The sequence below is a fragment of the Lepidochelys kempii genome, chromosome 17, assembly GCF_965140265.1.
Source record: "Lepidochelys kempii isolate rLepKem1 chromosome 17, rLepKem1.hap2, whole genome shotgun sequence".
NCBI lineage: Eukaryota > Metazoa > Chordata > Testudines > Cheloniidae > Lepidochelys > Lepidochelys kempii.
In genome coordinates this window covers 9892186-9905582 of record NC_133272.1, presented here as the reverse complement: position 1 = coordinate 9905582, position 13397 = coordinate 9892186, and the positions used below count along the sequence as shown (strand labels likewise).

The window sequence follows — 13397 nt, the reverse complement described above, 5'->3', positions numbered from 1 at the left end:
TGAGTTTCCTGATCCGTAATGTGGGTACGATGTTTACTCTTCTCATAAGGGTTTTATGAGGATGTATATTCAGAAGTTACAAGGAAACCTGCAAGTGTTAAGTATTTTATTCTAAAGTTACTGGCCTCTGAAAATAGGGAATAAGCTGAGAACTTTAAAGTCTGAGAAATGGGACTCTGATGCCTCAACTCCACAGTCATAAGATTTTAAGGCAAGAAGAGACCAATACAATGCTTAATTTGTGCCAGGGGTTTCCAGGGCTGAGCCCCAGCACCTCTAGGATTGGCAGTTCATAGACCCAGCACCTCTAGGCTTGCTGCATAAGTTATGAATGTAAAAAAATTGCTTGAGTCCTGGCACCTCTTTTGTTACAAATTAGGCACTGGACCAACGTTTTGACCACCTGCCTAACATAGGCCAAAGAATTTTACCCATAAATTCCTCCATCAGTCCCATAACTTCTGGCTGAGCCACAGCATATCTTTTAGAAAGACATTCGACCCTTATTTAAGGTGTTAAAGTGATGGAAAATTTCTCACTCCAACAGTTAAGTACTCTCACTGTTAAATATTTGTACCTTATTTCCAGTCTGAACTTCTCTTAACCTCCTCTTTGATAAACTAAATATATCAATCAAGATTCTTGTATCTGTCATTATAAGGCAGACCTCGAATCATTTCTGCAGCTCCATACTGAAGCCCCGGCAATTTTTCCAAATCCTTTGTGAAGCATTCCCACGAAAACTGCACATAGTACCAGGTAAACAGCATTGCACCAGGAGTTCACAATCAGCTGTTCACCGTAACACCTAAATCCCTTCCAGAGTCACTCCTTTACAGGATACATTACCCCACCTGGTAAAAGTGACCTATGCTGTTTCCTCCTAGATGTAACACTTGCTTTTGGATCGAGTAAAAAAGCTCATTCTTTCAATGAGCCTAGCTCACCAAGCAATCCAGATCACTTTGTATAATAAACTTGTCATTTACCACTCCACCAAGCAGTTTGTCATATGCAAACTTTATCAGCAATGATTTTATCTTTTCTTCCAAATCACTGATAAAGACATTGAATAGTATTAGGACAAAAATCAATCCTGTAGAACCCCATTGTATAGCCATTTGATGACTATTCCCATTACAATTTCAGAACGTTAATTGTTAGTACGTTTTTAAATTAGTTTAATATGTGCTACACTGATTTTGTATCTTGATAATTTTTAATCATAATACTGGGGGGCATTAAATCAAATGCCTTATAGAAGTCCAAGTAGATTATGACAGCACAGTTACTTTCATCAACCAAACTAGTAATCTCATTGAAAAACAATATCAAGTTTGTTTGACAAGACCCTTTTTCCCTGAAGTAATTTTGATGCTGTCATCTGAATTCTTTACTGATCGCTTTGAGCGTTTTCCTCATATCACCAACACTACATAACAGACACACGCGCGCACACACACCAAAAAAAACCCCAAAAAACTACACAACATGTCATTGTGAGTTTACTTATGGCAATATTATACAAAATTAATGTTGTACTAGTTAAGAAAAGTTGCCTAATGAACTGTTTTGATCATGAAATAATTTTCTTATAGTAAAACAAAGTATTATTCTCCTGTTTTAAGTTTCTAGTATCAAAATAAATGAGACTGTGGAGGTGAAGCTGGGATATGAAGTGAAAGGCGAGATGTCAGAAAGAGGAGGCAGCGGAAGACAGACGGGGACAATAGGAGTAGTGAAAAGGAAAAAGTCAGAACAATTCACTTGCAAAGAGACTGAGTGAGGACTGGGAAAGTCACTGGCTTGCACTATTTATCGAAGAGCAAACTTTAGACTGATTTTTTCTTGTCCCCCAAGAGGAAGTGCATTATGGCTTCTGAGGGGCCCCACCCGTCACATCTCCAAGCACCAGGTCTGATAAAATTTAAGTTAGAGTCCAATGACATGGGGTGGGAAGGGCTGCAGTGTCCCTTTGCATCAGTTTCCACTGGTTCAGAGTTCAGATAAAATGCCCCTAGTATTCTTTAAGAAGAATACAATGGACAGGAGAAAGCCCTATGGCAGTTAAATTTGACTAGGCTTTTACCTGAGAAGGATTCAACTTTATGCTCATACATATTCAAGAATCCTGTCTTCTAGAGAAAAACGTCAGCTTTAGACGTATCCATTGACAGTGCCATTGATTTCTGTTGGAGAAACTGGGTTCAAGATGCTTGTGGAGAGAAGCCCAAAACATACGACTACAAAGCAATATTTGCAATTTGCATGTTCTGTCCTTTTTTCCCCCTCACACACCAAACCCACAAGTCTCACTTCAGAACAGACACAGGGGAAAAAAAAAGAACAAACACAATATATATATTTTTTTGCTGTGTATCTATATATGAAGTACAGAAAGAGCATGTTTTTAAGTGTGTAAAATTTGCTTACAACCAGGCAATCAATAGCTGGTAAAACGTTTCCTTGAGGACAAACTGGCAAAAAAGGAGGGATGATATGGCATTCAGACAGACAGAGTCAAAGAAAGTCCATTGTCTGCACAAATCAGTGCTCATTACTGGAGAGATTACAACACCTCTTTTTATGCTTACCTTACTCCACACATTCCCACTGACTTCAGTGAAATTATTTTCAAAACAGGGTACTAAATGTGACTAAGGGGTTCACAATTTGGCTCTACAGCTTTAACATTACACCAAGGAAAAAAGACTTCCTTTATCCATTTGGAATAATTTATATGAATTGTAGAAACCGAACATTAAGAGGGTACAAGTTGTTTTTATCTCAAAAATTTTTCAAAAAAAGAAGCATCTCTTGCAACAATTTTCTATTCTACCATGGAGTCTCTAATAAATTTTGCTATCCCTATTTTAAGCACTGTACTATGTAGTATGAGCAAAAATACCCACAGCGTAAAGATGTAATAACCCATGGGTTTTAAATTCTGCATGTGACTGAACTGCCAGAATTGTTTGTTCCTTAGAGTCCTGATCCTTGTGCCAAGCACAGCACTTATGCACAGTCCCACTAAAGTCAACAGTGCTTTGCCCAGGTCCTGGAGAGCATGCTACTGCAGCCTGATGCAGGATTGGGGCTTTATGACCAATCCCACAGTGAGATGCTTTTGTACAGAGTTGCACTGAACACCAGGAGTACTTCACACAGGTGCAGGAGTCCAACAGCAGGATCTAGTCTTTAGTTACTGTCTAGCTTAGAGTGGCCACTCACATAGTCCCAGAATACTGGACCTTCCATCACTTCCAGAACAGGCATGAGCCAGCCTGGCCGGTGTGACCTTGCACACGCTGTGTATGCAAGGTCATGCCAGTGCGGACGGAGCTTCATGCTCTTCAAAATGGCACACAAAACAACGTCTGGTTTTGTCTCAGCACTAGACAGGAGACAAATCACCCAAAAAGGAGGCCCATCTGTCTTAAAACCGGAAGAATGGCTTGCATAGCCTAGATATTATGTGGCCTCCATCACATCAACATGCAAATGTCTCTGTTGCATCTGAGCACCTTCCACAAATCAAAAGACTTCATTCAGTGTTATATTTAAATTAACTAATATTTAAATTGTCAAGTAACTGATGATTTTTAGACATAATTAATTTCATTATTTTCAAGTAAATGCATAATTACAAATCTCACAACATCCAAGATATTCACAATGAGCAGTTCACTAAATAGCTACAGCTAGGTCTGAAGTTGGATTTAATTTTGGTAGTCTAAGCATTAAGGTCTCAAAGTATTTTAAATACAAGAGTTTCAACGTCTGTGGATGATACACATATAAGTAACTGTACACCCTGATAGAATCAGTATTCCACTTTTCTCAACCTACTGCAGAACAAGGACCTGTTCACCTATTGATTCTAATATGGCATACAAGCTACTGTGGCACGTTGTACATATGGATAAACATACAGTTACCAGCTTGGCTTCACATTTCATGGGGACATCTACACATTTCAGAAAAAAGGTAGAAAATGAAAAGACAGAAGTGCACATACAGTAAGTGTAGTTAAGTTTCTAAATAAATTATCCAATTAAACCAAGCTGCATCTTAACTTACAGTTTAAGTACCAAATTATTTTCAAGGAAGCAGCGCAGTTTGACTGAAAAAAAAATACTTAAATTAAGTGGGATTGATCTCTCTCTCAAATATACGCAATCCACTTTCACAGTGGCACAATGAAGCTGCATTAAGTAGAATCAGCTAATAACTGAAATTTGAGACGCTTTATTTTAAAAAAAAAAAAAAATCTCATTGTACACAATACTACCATGGGCAAAAACTGAGAGGTTTACAAATTAGATTCTTGTACTATTTGCAAATAGAGTTAAAATGACTACTTACAGAAAAATTACTCATTTAGGTACCAACTTACATTTTAAATTCATATTCATCTACCTTGCACATTTCTACCTGACATATCTAAAGTATTCATGAAGAACATTTTCAGGTAACTGTCTCCTCTCCTCACTAAAGTAATACAGTAAGAAATAAACTCTACAGACAAATGCTCAGGCACAGATTCAGAAAAATAACTGAAGGTAACTCATGCTCTCTCCCCATTAGCAAAATGCCACATTTCACAGAGGGTCTTCATTCTTCCTCTTATGATGAACATGATGACAGAACAGCTCAAGTAGTGAGTGTTTCGAAGGCTTATTTATTTTCTAATCTGTGTACAGCGTACTATGTACAGTGGTAGGTTGCATCATCTCTGGAGGCTGCACCATTGTTTAATAAAATAGGGAAAGGTTTAAGAGGAATACTATGACAGGATTAGTATCCAAATCCAGTTGGTTTTTATTCTATGCTTATAATCATTAAAGCAATTACATGAAATGAATGCATGCTAGAAGTTTAAATCCCTACCTTCATCCAAATGTCACTGCCATGTCCTACATAATGGGCTTTTAGCACAAACAATTCCACAAGGGAAAAAAGTGGACTTCAGCTTCTATTGAAGATAACAGGCTGCTCATTTATTTTAGCACATGTTGAGTAATCTCACTAAAAAACACTCAGAATGTAAAATTCACAATAGCTGAATATTCAACAAAAAGGCCAATTTCTGCTTCTAATAAAGGTATATTTAACAGTGGGTATTTTTACTACAGTAAATTGTTACTCTGATTGTGAAAGTTATTCAGTATGAAATGAAAACATCCCAATATTTCACCACATTGTTTTTCTCAGAAATGAAATGCAAATAGCCAATCCTAGGAGGGCTAACTATTGGACAAAAATCACTTACATCATCTTGTGAATCTGGTTCAATTAAGGTCCCAAAATACTGCAACAGTTTGCAAACTTCTTTGATTGAGGGAATGATTACAGTATATGTCCTAGTTTAGTTATATTACCAGAAGGATCTAATCAGAGATGAATATAATCAGCCTTAAATTACAGTGAATAAAGGCAAACAAAATTCAGCTTCGTTATCTGTCCATACAAATACTTTGATAAACTAAAGAAACTACTGGTCTTGAAGTTGTTTCAAAGGGTTCTTAAAGAGTAACTGGAACAGTGGCAATAATCCCTAATCTACATCAAGACAGCATGTAAGATCACTCTCAAACACGTGTTTCTACAGTTTCCAGTCATATGATCTGCACTGAATTAGTGCTGTAATCAGAACGGGATTAATCTGTAAATAGGCTACAGACAAATTGTCTTGGGTCACTTTTTTCCATCCTGCAGAGCGGAGGGAAGACATGAATGGGTGTCATAAAACAAGGATGTGATCTAAAGATGATTGGGCTGTAGTCAGATTTCACTGAGGGAAACAACTGCAGTTTCACACCTTTCATACATTTCCTTTTACCTAAAAAAAACCTCCTTACTATTAACCTATAAACAGTTCCATACACACACCTATTTCTAGGTTTAGGTCATGTCCTTAAATAATTCAACATGAGTAACTTAGTCACAAACATGAATTTGTATGTCTAAAAGGGACATATCAACTAAAATACCTTCGTCGGAAGTCACAAACATGAATCTGTATGTCTAAAGGGACATATCAACTTTGTTGGAAAACAACTCTGATTGAAAAAAAATCTCTAGTTTTTCAGTTTGTTTTTTCATGCAGTGCACAGCACACCATGTACTCTGTATCACTTTTTCTCTTTAAGGGAAGCTTCCCGATTGTCCCAACAACATGGAGAAGAAATGTTTTTAAAATAGGAATGTGAAATAGTAAAACAACAACAATTGGTAGGATGACTTGGGGGCTGTCGTACCACCTGAAAGTACTTGTAACAAAACAAACTTCGGTTTTGCTACAAGCCTACCACAACCTCTAGCCACTCAATTCTTACCCTGGCTACGTCAATATTATCACTTGATAAATTAGCTCTCTTTAAAATAAAGTATTTGCTACTATATAATCCTAATGACAGGTTTCAGAGTAACAGCCGTGTTAGTCTGTATTCGCAAAAAGAAAAGGAGTACTTGTGGCACCTTAGAGACTAACCAATTTATTTGAGCATAAGCTTTCGTGAAGTGAGCTGTAGCTCATGAAAGCTTATGCTCAAATAAATTGGTTAGTCTCTAAGGTGCCACAAGTACTCCTTATATAATCCTAATATTATTGTTATTCTTTGGCCACAGTATTTTCTGCAGAGAAACAGGATGGAATACCTGCAGACACGCTCAGAAATGCCATGTTTGTTCATGTTTCAGAGTAGCAGCCGTGTTAGTCTGTATTCGCAAAAAGGAGGACTTGTGGCACCTTAGAGACTAACCAATTTATCATATCATAGAATATCAGGGTTGGAAGGGACCTCAGGAGGTCATCTAGTCCAACCCCCTGCTCAAAGCAGGACCAATCCCCAATTTTTGCCCCACATCCCTAAATGGCCTACTCAAGGATTGAACTATTTATTTGAGCATAAGCTTTCGTGAGCTACAGCTCACTTCATCGGATGAAATGTTTGTTCATGAATCTTTTTCATTAATCTGATTCTTTGAAAATGGGATTAAGATGCACCATACTTCTAAAAAAGCTAGTTAGTATAAAAACCACGTTGATATACCTGAGAATTGGTGCCCAAAACCAAATGTAATGAGGCTAATTTCTCTTCTGGGAAATGTAATGCTACTTCAAATGAGAAATTTGGTCACAAACTTCTCATGCTCTATCCACACAGGCAACTCAACCAGCAATTTAGTTTCATGCCACACCTTCAGTCTCTTCCTCTCAGAAGGAAATGCCTCAGGCAGCTAGACATCTCATTACCTATACTAATGATGGGCAAGACATCCATGTTGGTATGTTTGAGCAAGAGTCACGAAGTTTACTATCTCTCACTCACCTTGCATCTGTTTGAGCTGCACCATATAAAGCAGTGGTCCTCAGTAAACATATTTCCTCAAGTCAATACCCATCTTTGTGTCAAATTAACACTGTATGAGACAATGTAGCAATTAGTCCTTCCCCTTTCACTTCAATTAGAAATAATCCAGTGTTTTCTCCAAGGAATCAGCAGATAAAGTTTGCATACTGGGAGAAGGCTGCCTTCCAAATAATGGGTCATTATTTTATAGCTAAAAATCTTTTTTCTTGACATGTTATAAAACACTTTCAACCTACTACATGTTCTTAGTCTTCCATACCACAAATTATATCAAGATGCACCTTAGCTGCATCCTGGAAAAAGACTATTACTTTGCTTCAAAAAAATTCTGGGATATGTTCCTTATGAATGAGTTTAGAGGCAACGCAAAGTGAGTCCAGCCATCTTTTCCATTTAAGGATAGTGCACACTTTAGATGAAAAGGAGTTTGAGAGAGTTTCCCCCTCTCACTTATGATCTGGTTTTAAAGGTCCTGATCCAATTCCACCTGAAGTTAGAACTAGAATTTAGAAAAAACAAAAACAAAAAACCCACATGCCAAAATTGTTATACATTTGAGAGGGTTTGGTCAAAAACTAAAGAAATCACTGAAAAATTGAAATTCAGTAAGCTTCAACTACTGCTAGCAGAAGTCTTTTAATTGACTTTAATGGGAGTTGGATTGGGTGCTAAATACTTATGGCTAATATTTATGGGAATATGCAGCAAAGGAAACCCATACTAATGTATGCGTATGTGAGCACAGGTTTAAGGTAATGGCAGATGGAGGAAAGAAACATTAAACAGAAGCAATGGACAAATACACCTTAAAAGACAAGAGACCAAGAAAGACTTTCAATCCTCCTGTCTGTCTTCCATGATGAATAAAACTTACTATCTGAAACCAGGGCATTTAGTTTACAGCAGTGGTCACCAACTGGTCAAACCCCAACCCCTTGCCCCAGCCCGGTGAAAGTGAATGAGGGTTGGGGAGAGCAAGCAATGGGGGGAAGGTGGGGCGGGGAATGGAATCAGCGGCATGGGGCTTTGGGGAAGGGGTGGGGCAGATCCTGGGTTGCTCTTAGATTCAAAAAGTTACCTTGGGCGTAAAAAGGATGGATACCACTCATTTACAGAGAGGACTAAGAGTACACTGATTACCAAGCGACTGCTTGCAGACAACATGTGTTATGTATTCCTCATCTCTTCTCCACCATTTTTTTTAGGTTGTGAACTCTCTGTAGAGGGGACCATGTCTTCTGGAGCGTACAGCACTTAGAACAATCGGGCCTTGAACTTAATTGGGGCCTTTGGGTGCTACCACAATGAAAACTAACAGTCACAGAAGTCATGGTGGAAAGATCCTCCACTTCTATGTTAACAGTTAATGTAAAAAAAGTCAGTCTATAATTTATGCACCAGGCCAGAATCAACTTCGACACTTTAGTTCATTTTAAGATTGTGAAATTTCATAAAGTGAATTGCACTATGTGTTTGGCCTTGTCTAAGCGAGGCAGATAACCAAAATTTTAAAAAAAGTTACCTCTACAAAGGGTTTGAGCAAAAAAGAATAATTTGGCTTTGCATTTGGGTTAGAGCCTGGTAAAATACAAAAGATTATATTCACAAGACCAGTGAAGTGAGAGCCCCTCTGGACTGTAAAATTAAACAGAAAGCTGTCATAAATATACAGGGAAGGGTAAACACCTTTAAAATCCTTCCTGGCCAGAGGAAAACCCTTTCACCTCTAAAGGGTTAAGAAGCTAGCATAACCTCGCTGGCACCTGACCAAAATGACCAATGAGGAGACAAGATACTTTCAAAGTTGGAGTGGGGGGAGAAACAAAGGTTCTCTCTACCTGTGTGTGATTGCTTTTGCCAGGAACAGAAAAGGCATGGAGTCTTAGAACTTAGTAAGTAATCTAGCTAGATATGCATTAGATTCTGTTTTGTTTAAATGGCTGATAAAATAAGCTGTGCTGAATGGAAGGTATATTCCTGTTTTTGTGTCTTTTTGTAACTTAAAGTTTTGCCTAGGGTCTGTGTTCACCTATGCAAATTGGTGAGGATTTTTGTCAAGGTTCCTTCCCCACTTTGAACTCTAGGATACAGATGTGGGGACCTGCATGAAAACCCCCTAAGCTTATTTTTACCAGCTTAGGTTAAAACTTCCCCAAGGTACAAACTATTTTATCTTTTGCCCTTGGACTTTATTGCTGCCACCACCAAGCATCTAAAGCTATATAACCGGGAAAGAGCCCGCTTGGAAACGTCTTTCCCCAAAAAATCCTCCCAAACCCTACACCCCCTTTCCTGGGGAAGGCTTGATAAAAATCCTCACCAATTTGCATAGGTGAACACAGACCCAAACCCTTGGATCTTAAGAACAATGAAAAAGCAATCAGGTTCTTAAAAGAAGAATTTTAATTGAAGAAAAAATAGAAGAATCACCTCTGTAAAATCAGGATGGTAAATACCTTAGAGGGTAATCAGATTCAAAACAGAGAATCCCTCTAGGCAAAACCTTAAATTACAAAAAGACACAAAAACAGGAATATATTTTCCATTCAGCACAGTTTATTTTATCAGCCATTTAAACAAAACAGAATCTAACGCATATCTAGCTAGATTACTTACTAAGTTCTAAGACTCCATGCCTTTTCTATTCCCGACAAAAGCATCACACAGACAGAGAGAACCTTTGTTTCTCCCCCCACCCCAGCTTTGAAAGTATCTTGTCTCCTCATTGGTCATTTTGGTCAGGTGCCAGCGAGGTTATCCTAGCTTCTTAACCCTTTACAGATGAAAGGGTTTTCCTCTGGCCAGGAGGGATTTTAAAGGTGTTTACCCTTCCCTTTATATTTATGACAAAAGCTAACAAATGTCTGGTCACTCTCCAGGTGTTGCTTTGTTAATTCACCTCTTGGAAAGAGTTTTGAAGTTCCTTTGGCTTTCAGGGGGTGACTGGACTGCACAAAGGTAAAAGCCATCTTGGAAAAATTATGCATGTGGAGCATTTGCAGCCATCTTAAAAGTCTCTTGCAATCTCATAACTGCAGCACTCGCAAAATACTCAAACTGGAGACAGACTGAAAAGTTGTGTATGAAATTAAACATATCTCTGCTAGAGGAGGAATAAATACGAGCTGAGAGTCTCTGGTCTCTCATTAGATCATTTCTAATTGAACAAGAGGAGAAGAACCTTTTTAGTCTCATGGATTTGTGAGAGATTTGCTTCCCCTATGAAGAGGCTCCATCTGAAGTCTGTAAGGGGCTGCATATTTTGGAAGCAGAAAAAATTATAGGAACCCATACCAAGAAACTGCTCTTTTTAATAACCACATCTATTTACCATGTTTTCTCCTGCATGCTTCAAACCTGCATTTTTCAAGTCTCATAGCTATAAACCCTCTTCCAACATTGGACAGGATAGTTGCTGTAAAATTAACCCAAATGTGGTGATACTATACCAGAGGTGGGCAAACTATGGCCCGCGGAACCGTCCTGCCTGGCCCATGAGCTCCCGGCCGGGGAGGCTCGCCCACGGCCCCTCCCCCACTGTCCCCCTTCCCCTGCAGCCACACTGCCGCGCAGGCAGCACAGCTTGCGCCCACCCACTTCCCAGGCTTTCCAAAAAGCCTGTCCCGCCGCTCTGAGCGGCCTGGTAAGGGGGTACGGGGGGTTGGCTAAGGGGCAAGTTGTCCCAGGGGGCAGTCAGGGTACAGGGAGCAGGGGGGGTTGGATGGGGGGAGGCAAGGAGCAGGGGGGGTGGATAGGGAGTGGGGTCCTGGGGGGCAGGAAGGGGGCGCAGTTAGGGACGGGAGTCCCGGGAGGGGGCGGTCAGGGGACAAGGAGTGGAGGAGGGGTTGGATGGGTCGGGAGTTCCGGGGGACCTGTCAGGGCAGGGGTGCGGATAGAGGGCAGGGCAGTCAGGGGACAGGGAGAAGGGGGGGCGGTTGGGGTGGGGGGTCCCAAGAGGGGGCAGTCAGGGGACAACAAACAGGGGGGGTTGGATGGGTGGGGGGTTCTGAGGGGGACAGTCGGGGAAGTGTGAGGGGGCAGGGGCCAGGCTGTTTGCGGAGGCACAGCCTTCCCTACCCGGCCCTCCATACCGTTTCGCAACCCCGATGTGGCCCTCGGGCCAAAAAGTTTGCTCACCCCTGTACTATACAATAGAACCTCAGAGTTAGGACTGATTGGTCAACCAAACACCTCACTTGGAACCAGGAGTACACAATCAGGCAGCAGCAGAGACAAAAAAATGCAAATAAACTACAGTACCATGCTAAACGTAAGCTACTAAAAAAAAAAAGGGAAAGTTTAAAAAAAAAGATTTGACAAGGAAAGGAAACTGTTTCTTTGCTTGTTTCATTTAAATTAAGAATGTTAAAAGCAGCATTTTTCTTCTGCATAGTAAAGTTTCAAAGCTGCATTAAGTAAATGTTCAGTTGTAAACTTTTGAAAGAACCACCATAATGTTTTGTTCAGAGTCAAACATTTCAGAGTTACGAACAACGTCCATTCCTGAGGCGTTGGTCATTCTGAGGTTCTACTGTATGTGGTTTCAAGGTTAGTGTTCTGGCTTGTCAGTGTTCTACGGTAAAACTCACAAAGTAGCATTTCATTTTATTATTCATGCAAAGACCAGTCATGCTTGTAGCTGGTAACAATATAAGTCTAATGAATGTGAATGGTAGTGCAGTAATTTCACACCATGTTGAGTTTGTTCTCTCTTAACTTGGAGGAGCAGCTGCTTTGGTTCAGCACAAACAGTACCAGAGAACAGAGATAAGTGCTGAAGCCTGTTACACAGGAATGCTTTTATTTTCTTTGTTGCTGAAAGACTTGCTGTGCTGAGTCTTCTGGTGCTGAGACACACTGGTTATCCCATCTGTATTAGCTAATGAATCTCAGGCTGTAAAGATAATGAACAGCTCTGAAGGCAGCTTCTGTTATCTCGAGTGAAAATGACCCTCTCCATGAGAGAGCGCGGATGTCTTACTGACCAGTTACTTTTTACATTAAACTTTACAGCATAATTTTTTTTTTAGTATTAAGTGCTTTAATGACATTAGATTGTCTCATTTAACACATTATATAAATCATAATGTATACCCGATTTTTATATAAAACCTTAAATGAAACTTCATTTTACTGGTAAAAGGTGGGTTGCATTCATTTAGATGGACTATACAGGCCCAAATACTCAAAGGTGTTAACATGAGCCTGTTACTGCCCAACATAAAACAGTTTCAAGCTAAGTTCAAGGTTTAGTATTCAGAGATCCTGGCCTGCTTAGTACCACGGCAAACACACTGATAAAAATCGTAACCTTTTATTAAACACATAGAAAAGGAAAATCGGGTAAAGCCTTTGAAATTGAAAGTAAAGCTTTCATTTTAACAACATTCCTTGTTTCTTTTCCTGCTAGCTGGAGAAACTTTTTAAAAAGAACCCTCCCTTCCATCCTCATTTTCACAGTATTTTAGATAGTATTAATGATGGTAATAATTGTCATTTTGGGGAAAAGAGAAGAAATTAGTTGGAAGTGGCTGGAGCTATTGCTGCAGAGGTCCAATCCCATTTACTAAAAGATAAACACAAGAGGGGAGAGAACAGCAAAGATAGAAAATGCAGCTTCTGTCTCTGGGGTTGGTTCCTATTTGCCATCTCACTGCTAGAGAAACTCAGACATTGCACATGGTCTTATTAGCCTCTGAGACCTGGCAACTTGCATCAGCATTGGGCTGTTTAAGGCTTTGCTATTAGCTGCCTCTTTCAGGTCACAGGCTTAGAGCAGTGCTTCAAAATACACACAGTCTTGGCCAGCTAAGCCAGTCTCTTATTATACAGAAGGCAAAAGGAGAGACAGAAGACAAGAAAAGAAATAAGGGCAAGAAGGAGGAGGACACACAAGGGCGTGGGGGTTACGTGAAAAAAATGCCACATCCCAGGTGGAGTTTGGGATTTAGCCAAAGTTGGGGGAGGTGGCAATCCTAACATCATTTGAGTCCCTTTTTCTAGCCCAGTCCGGAACTCTCT

At 39.8% G+C, this 13397-nt stretch overlaps 1 protein-coding gene across 3 annotated transcripts in view; it reads right to left on the bottom strand.

Moving 5' to 3' along the window:
• NLK (nemo like kinase) overlaps nucleotides 1–13397 on the bottom strand; it is a 118058-nt gene that overhangs the window by 56674 nt on the left and 47987 nt on the right. The gene's annotated exons all lie outside the window — the stretch shown is intronic.